Genomic DNA, 9,338 nt, shown 5'->3' with positions numbered 1-9,338 from the left:
TACGAAAGAGAACGCTTGATGTTTCGCTTTATCTTTAGTATACGGTTGCTTTAATGTTCTCCTCGTTCAATCTTTATAATGCTCTTAACTCAATCCAACCGACAATTTATTGCACGTTTACCTATAAACATCTGAAGAGCTTTATAGCTACATTTCATTTCCTTATTCTAAATGCAATGTTTTGTATCGCCGTGTTGTGGTTAGTCATCAGTTAACAAAGACTAGATTGAGATATTTTCTTTATAGGTCTTATTCTAGAACAGGTTTAGACGAGTAGGTTTTATCGTTTGTTTAACATTCTAGGTAGACCTGGGCATATGCATATAGAATCACTTAAAGGAAACTAGGTACTTGTATAAGGAAATCATTCAATGATCAATTTTAACTGACATATTTGCGTAATCGTTGCTTATGGACTATCTTAGTACAAAACTTTATTTAAGCACTAGCTTTTGCCCGCGACTTCGTTCGCGTGGAATAGTGACTTACGGCAAATTTTTGGTTTTAACCACATAGTTCCCGATCTCGCGGGATCTCTTCAAAAATGAGATGTGGAAGATATTCCAGGGAACTCTTCAAAAATCAACATAATGAGCTCTGCGTTTGAATTTAATAGATGTATACTCACTTAGGGCATTGAAAAAATAGTTTAAAAACGGACTTAAAGTAACTTAAAACTAAAGAAAGCTACGAATTACGAATTTATAACAATTAAAAAAGAAACTATATTACAACCTATCCTCTATGCTATAATAACCAAGCTTAAACTAAATAATTTAAAAGAAACGACTTAAATCTAATCTAATTAAAAAAAAATAGACTAACAATTTTATTAAAAAAACTAACTACAGTAACTACTAATAATCGATATCAAACTAAACCTACGTTAAATAGTTTAACCAAAAAACCAGGAAAACCCAACAAATAAACTTATTAATTGACAAATACAACGAAACCAATTTAGAATATACGAAACAGCAGGACCACTACAGACAAATAATCATACGACTGATAATACACTTTTTCTACGATAGTACCGAAGCGCTCGGCCGATACCCAACTAAATGAATGTAACGAAACCATAGCGCGATCTATTTCGATCCCAACGCCATCTATCGAGGATAAAGACAACTTGGATTATTTATTTATACTCCGTTCGGGCATTTTCTTTGTACTAAAAGTTTAATTATATTATTTTTTTCATACCTTTTTACTATTTATTTACTTTTTTTCGATGAATTAAAACAATAACATGAACCGAAGTCGTGTAACGATCGACATAGAATTATCTATACTCCGTTAGAGCATTTTCTTTGTACTAAATGTTTTATTATATTGATATTATATTATTTTTTTCATACCTTTTTACTATTTATTTACTTTTTTTCGATAAATTAAAACAATAACATGAACCGAAGTCGTGTAACGATCGACATAGAATTATTTATAAATAATTTATTTCTTATTTTTATTTTTTGATTTTTGAAATAAAAATATATCTATGTCCTTTCTAAGGTTCTAAACTATATCTGTACCAAATTTCAACCAAATCCGTCAAATAGTTGCGGAGATTAATGGTATAAGCATAGAATGTTCGACGTGATTCTTTAATTTGACATAACTTTTTTATTTATGAACCGATTGACATGAAACAAACACTAAATGTAAATTTAAGCATCCCACAATATATTCGTGAAAACCGCATCCAACTCGGATCAGCCGTTTCTGAGATTAGCGCGCACAGACGAACAGACAAACAGACAAACAGACAAACAGACAAACAGACAAACAGACAAAAAAAAAGTTAATTACATTTTTGGGTTCGACATCGACATAACAATAACCCCTGCTATTTTTTTTATTTTTATTTTCAATGTACAGACAGCACTTTTCTACGATTTTATTATATGTATAGATAAAGTGTCTAGTTTGAATGGTCAACCTCTCAGTCGTTCAAGTTCGGATCATCGTTAACCCCGCTAACAACGAATCTATCCAAAAATATATCACACTAATAGGGTGCCGTCGGAAAAAGTTCCTAGTTTTCTTCTCCTTCGGAAAATGTATTTTTATAGCACTCACCTATTTAGTATCGATCGATTCTGGAAAGTTTTTAAGAAAATAATTCCTTATTTTTCTAATGGTCTATCTACTATGACACTATTGAGTGAGGGCGGCACTAATCCATCATTAATCAGTATAACGAATTAAAAACAAAACTTAGGTAATTAGGTATCCTAATTTTGTAAACGTAGAAGTTTCTGAGGTTGTTCTATGTTCTAACCTAACCTAACCGCACACAGGTAAACCATGTTATGAACGTCAATTCAATTGATTATGAAGGTATTTCCGAATGGATTATATTATTTCGTAGGCTATACAATAATGGGACTCAACAAGCAACGTAGCAAACAGATGACTAATAAAATAAGAGGAAATATTTATACATATAATAAATAAATATAATTATTTAATACATATTACCTACAATAATGTTAATAATGTTTGTTAATAATGTTAAGGAAGATAAATAATACTAACATTTACAGTTAGTGAAGAAACGCATGCGATATTAAAAATGTTGTGAATAAAACTACATAAAACATAATGAATCACTTCATTGAACCGTACACAAAACGAATAATATTTATAAAGTTGACGAAAGCAGATTACATAAGTTATAATACCTGGGTTTCACAATGATGGACGTTGTATAAAAGGTTTGAACGAAAATGTTTTGGTCAAGAGTTAATTGATATAATTGGTCATTAGTATCTGAGTGCGACCGTTCCTTGAGTTGATTAGTAATTGACCCGGTGGAGACCTTGTGCTCCTAGCTACACGGTACCGTCTGTTATGAATATTAGGTTATCGCCGACGTACTACGCAGTCGCAGGGTTAACTGCCGACCTAAGTAAATGTAGGAAATGAAATAATGTACATTGTACATACACCAAAATGCTCCGGGAACATTAACGGCGAAATATTTTAATGAGCACACATTTACAAGCTCTTTAGTTGCATGTAATTATTTTTGTTAATTAATATTAAATTCTCGTAGAGGATGAACGATGATAAATTAATAAGTGAGATTATTTATTGCGTACATTTATCACAATATCGATGTACTCCGATGTTGAATTAAAACTGCGAACATTTGTTGCTCAAATGCAACGATCTTGGCATTGCTAGTTTATTTAAGAATCAATTTTCTTGGATTAATTGTTATTGAATAATTGTGACTTTAATTGAACTGACACAGAGTCACTGGAACCAAGCGTTGCGCATTCAATTATGGTCATAATCACGTCGTCCCATGCATAATTAAAAGAGGCCGTGGCTCCGATTGGTCACGTACAAGGTACAAATACTTGAAATATTACCCACTCGTCTACCTTTAGCTTGCATAATACTGCGGACGTCCATTACTATTCTTTTTTTCTAGAAGAATTGTGTAAAGCTATGATGGATGGAAGATAAAAGGTTCATTTGTGGTTAAACGAAGCTTGTACACTTGCCCAGAAAGTAGACAATAGGAGCTTGATATATCGACACATTGCAGCAGTCTTCATTTCGCACAAATGAATGAATTCTTTGTATATACAATGGACAATGGAGCGTGCCGGAGAACCGATGGAGATGATCGTAAACCGTTTGTATCGCTGTAGTTTGTGTACGCATTTACTGAGAACAAAGTCACGGTCAATGTGTTTGTGATCGCGATTTCTGTTTATCAAACATTTCTGTTGAAAGCGTGCCTTCGAAAAACAACTCAGCAAATGAAACTGATAATGTTATGATTGTTTGAACGTATACAATATATTGAAAAGATAACACGAAGTCCATTTATTAGCGGTTTCTTAGATTTGTTTTCTTTCTAAATCGAAGAATTTTGCGCACCTTTCTCCGACCTCCACGCGTAATAGCTACACTTAAAAGGTGTGAAGCTTTTCTCGGGTGCTAACTCAACAGTAATTACAGTCTACAACTAAGTAACTACTAACTAACTACTGTGCAATGTAAACACGGTTACTTATTAAGGATGTGTTCCCAATCCGTGGTGGGACGAATGTATATAGGTACATGTTAAGGAAATCATAGTCCCCGATTTAGAGTATAGGGACACTAAATCCGGGTAGAGTCATTACTGAACGGACGGCCGTCAGTGGACTGATTGACCTTGTAGTCGCGCCATCCCCTCGTAATTGGGCCTTTGTAGCCGGGATACTCGGATCAATCGAATAACACGACCGCCTCGACAAAGGTGCTCATTTTATGTTCCTTCGCACTGTGTATCTCGGCTTCTGGACACGTTGTTATGTGTTTGGTGTTGTCGCTAGTATTGTGACAGAGCTCAAATTTAGAACACGTTTCAAACGTAAGAAAGAACTGCAGGATACATTGAATTAGCTTTGATAATTAGGTGGTTAGACATCGTGTAAGAGAAAATTTCTTTTCTAAATTCAGCTTAGGGAGTGTCAGTCACTATTACAAACCCAGGCAGTCAGAATACCAGAAAATAACTTCATTACTTGAACCAACGCTCCGACAATTATCATCTTTCACAACACGTAGAGTTTTAATAGATTCCATTACAAAATTAGTCTGTCTAAACATACAAGGCGTTACAAAAACTTATGTAATTACCTAGACAGTTGCCTAGAGTAATGTATTTCGCATTACTTAGTACTTGTGCCTGACGTAAGTATGTTGTTAAGTGTTTCCCGTCCATGACAGCAAGAGAACGTTCGGTAATATCTTCAGATTTGATACCGCCCGCAACATCTGCGTGATTTATGCGAACTTCGGTATCCATTAATCATGCGTTGTCAATTGGAAAGCGACCCATTTTCGCGCAAAGGATATTTATTTGGTTTTCTATCACGATTTACTGAACACCGATGACTGAACACTTTTTATCTTCGTTTTTATTATGATGAGAGTTCTCTGAGTGTGTTGACATTTACAAAGTGTGTTTGGAGCAAACGATTTACGTGGGATTTTGTAATAGATCGAATACTTTGTTCTACTGCTTTGTTAGTGTGGTTACTGTTAATGCCATCTTAGTATTTAATGATGTGCAAAGATTTGCCGAGCTTTTCTATTGCTAAAATAGTGTAAGTACTTGTTAATACTTGCTCTATTGTGTTTCACGGTGACATGAGATTTCACCCATACCTACATAGCTAAAACTGCACGGTTGGCGCGGTGGCTGGGTAACCGGCTTTCGCGGAACGTGTAGCGGGTTCGATTCCCGCATGGAACAACTCTTTGTGTGATCCACAAATTGTTGTTTCGGTTCTCTGAGTGGCACATGTATGTGAACTTGTATGTTTGTAAACGCACCTACAACACAAGAGAAAATGCAAATATGGGGCAAGGCTTATTAATAAAAAAAATAGCAATTGTTTGTTTCGTTAAAATAAAAAAAGGAAAAATGGGTCAAAATCTATCCTTTATAGAAATGAAATGAAATCGGTTTAGCAAGCCATTAAGCTATTGGGAAATGAAAATGCACAATATCCACGGTACGCCTATAAACACGGATAATATTCGGATGCTAATGGCGCATATTCAGCTTTATAATAGCTTTAACTCAGTAATAGTTGAAACAAATGTGCGAATAATTGCGAACTGTATCCGACTCCGTATTTAATAACAGTTAAACTGTAGTTACTGTACAACGCTCCGAGTATTAACTATTAATTAAGATACGGAAGAAAATTATTGAATATTGTATGTACATACATACATACAATAAGGGGATATAAAATACTCAATATTCATATTTATAATTAGTCGTAAACCTACAATATTATGTATGTATCCAATGTTGAGTTTTAAATCGCACTAAACGCCGTACTTTGAGTCATTTAATGGTTATTTAACCCAGTCCTTAGCAATTGTTTTCAGAACAAAATCGTTACTAAGGAGTACTTTAAGTAATCATTAAATGTCTCTGAGTGCGGCAGTAAGATTATTACATAGGTTAGATTACTTACTTACAAACCTGCAAATTGATTACCATTGTGTAATTTATAAACTTTTCTACTACTACATTTGCTAAATAAAACTGTCAGCTAAAATACCACGTTTTACTCTTAACTTAGTAATGTCGCATCCAAAACTTGTGTTACAAACGTGAACAATGAAATATTCTATTTCGCTGAGATTCAGTTGAATCTAACATTATAGTGAATGTCATGCAAAATTTATGTCAGCGTATATGCAAGTACATATGTAGTAGGTACCATTAATAATAATACAGCAACCCGCCGTAAAAGAGGCAACATGTGTTGCTACTTGCACTACGTCACATACATCGTTTCATTATGAAACACATTTACTTCATAACACACGTGGCTGGCGAAATGACGGCAAAGAATAATAAGCAATGAACGGATTTTGCTTCTTGTTTTTTCCGAGTTATTATTGTTTTTGCTGGAATATCTTTGCTGCTACCTGTTTGTTCCAAACTCATTCATAACAAAAGGAGATCTATGAATAGATCAGTAAATATTTAGCTGTGTATACAAACTAAACACTGTTTCAAAGCAGGGTGTGATTTATGTTAGGGAAGACTTAACTGCACAGGAAATACAAGCGCAAGCTATGAAGCGTCTATTTATTACTGTTCTGTCTCGCACTGCGTAAAGCGTAAACAATTTACAGCGTGTAAGCGACGCAAACGCACCGCGGGCGTTAGGGGTCATTGTCAAGTGTTCGTTTGTTCAAGATCGAAACTGCAGTATCGGAAGTGTCTCGGATCGGTCGGCTTACTACCAGATTTATCGGCGCGATCGGGACCTGAACGTTTCCCCCGTTACAAGTGTGCCAGCGAACCGTGAATTTTATTGTTTCCCCTCGCACGATTCTGCACAAAGTTTTGTGTTCACACGTACTGTATGGGACGATTCGGTAAGCCGATATTCATTTCGTGACTTTAGAACGCCGCATATAACTTCCATTTTGTTGGGTTTACGGATCTAGTTACTTTTTTAGTTTTAAATTGAGCAATAGGAATTCTACATTTTTCAGCACACACGATGATTTCATGTCAATTTTTCAGCAAAAGATCGAGTAAACGCACACATGGGGTGATATTAATGTAGTACACCAAACCGAAATATAGGAACCAAACCCAGCTACAAACTAAAAACATCGCAACGTAACAAAACTGCTGAAACTAGAAAAATTAGAATTCAATCCAAATCGAGAAAAGCAAACGACCTCCATGAGGTTTTGCAAAAACAATTCTTCCAACAAGAAGTAACCAACATTTGTTTACATATCAAGTAAAGTATTGAGCAATGTTACGTCATGAGTGCATCATTATCCTGAATAGACGTACGTAATTCGTACATACCTGGTCATTATTACCTACACGAATAACAAAAGAGTCGTTGATAGCAGTTCATTGCGCGGTGCTTGCGACTCCGCGGGGCAAATAGCTGTAATAACAATGGAGAAAGCACCATTTATTTTGCATTGCTCGCAACTATAGGATAATATTCGGATATTAGATTCGAAATGTATTGGACATTTGCGCTGGATGCACTTATATGTTTAAGATTAAGGTTCTTTAGGTTTAGGTAGTTGGGAAGATAGGTTGGGGAAATAAGGTGTGAAAGAAATGTGATGTTTGGAGTAGGATAACACGATTAAAAGTAGTTTTCATGCTAATTTATTATTAATAGTTTTATAACGAAAATAAAAAAGTATTCTGTTTTCAGCAACTGTGATTGACTACTAGTGTAGGATCAGGTAAGGTTTGGAGCTGCGGACAACGTAGGTTACGGGGCGGCTCAAAGCAGGAGAAGGAACGGGGTGGTTTTTAGTAAATAATGGACAATGCTTTTAGTTATTGGAGCTATGGCAATATTTAGGAATTATGTGTAATGTTATTTTCAACACCTAGAAGTTTGCAAAAAATAGTGCAATTAATTAATCAATCTTAAACAGATACATTACATAAGTATGACAGTACGTAACGATCAATTTCACCTACCAAGCGACCCTCTTTGACTCATTCCTTCTAATGGACTTCAGATTTAGAAAAGAGAATAATAGGAAATCTTTGGGGATGTACAACAAACGTGATTTATTACGCTTATATGAATAATACATTGCCTACGGGGATGAATGTATCCATCATAACGTAACCACGTTGTTTGCGAGCATGGCAGCAGATCATTATCCGATAATACAAATTAGTTTCAATGATACTACTGTTGTTGTGTCTGCTATGCATTTATTGGAACATGTTCATGTTTACATAAATGGAATTATGTACTAGTTTTGAACGTAGTAAATAAATAACAGATTACGTGAAATGTTAGAGAGAAAGCTTTATGTAAGGTGAAGGGAAGGTGTCTCTAAGAAGTAATTATTTTAATAGGTCTTAAGACTTGGGAAGAACTACAAAATTTTTGCAAACCTTTATTCGAATTTTAAAATCATATTTTAAATATCCCAGCAAAATTGCATACACGAAGTACGGTACTTCAAAAAACGAATAAGAGTTATATTTGTACATTATACGAGTATGAACAAAACAATAAATATCCTAAACCTAGAAACGAAAGGTACAAAGCTAATTAAAAGTAATTAAGATTTGCATTTGTGTGAGGCGACGAACAAAAAATGTTAACACCGAATGCACGCTGTTAATGAAAAATGTTTGCTCTTTAGTCCGTGAGGAATGCGAGAATTTGTTCCTGCATACAGTAGGATAGAAAATGAATGATTAAAACTCAGAACAGAGCTTTGTCTGACCAAGTATTCTGTGTTCCACAATATATTGTTTGTTCTCAAAGCAGAAGCGTAGCATTCATGTTACGATTGAAATAAAAAATATGTTCTGATTAATGTCAGTATTGATTTACAATAATGTTAGTAAATTATTTGTTTTCTTTTTATTTATTACTTGTATACATGGGTGGTTTGGAGATTACTGAGAAAAGTTCTTATAACTATGTATCTGAACCTACAGTGTATAATTACTGTTGATATCATGTTTCATAAACATAAACATACATGAAAATAGGAAAAATATAGCGATATTTCACATCTTCATTCACAAACTAGCGTGGGCTCTCACCTCGATAATAGCTAACGTTAGTGTTTCAATTATCATACTGGCAAGTGCCTACTTATGTGCTTAAAGCGTATCACCTGAATGCATATCGGATTATGCACTGCGAGTATTAGGCAGGCGCGGTGTTTAATTTCAATTGCAATTTCGTAAATTATAGCCGCGAGTATTAAGGTTATGAATACATTATTCGTCTCTTAAACAACTTTGTGTATTCAACACACGGTAAAATAAGGAAAACATT

This window comes from Spodoptera frugiperda, chromosome 26 (genome assembly GCF_023101765.2).
Source record: "Spodoptera frugiperda isolate SF20-4 chromosome 26, AGI-APGP_CSIRO_Sfru_2.0, whole genome shotgun sequence".
Taxonomy (NCBI): Eukaryota; Metazoa; Arthropoda; class Insecta; order Lepidoptera; family Noctuidae; genus Spodoptera; species Spodoptera frugiperda.
Note: the sequence above shows the minus strand (reverse complement) of the source record.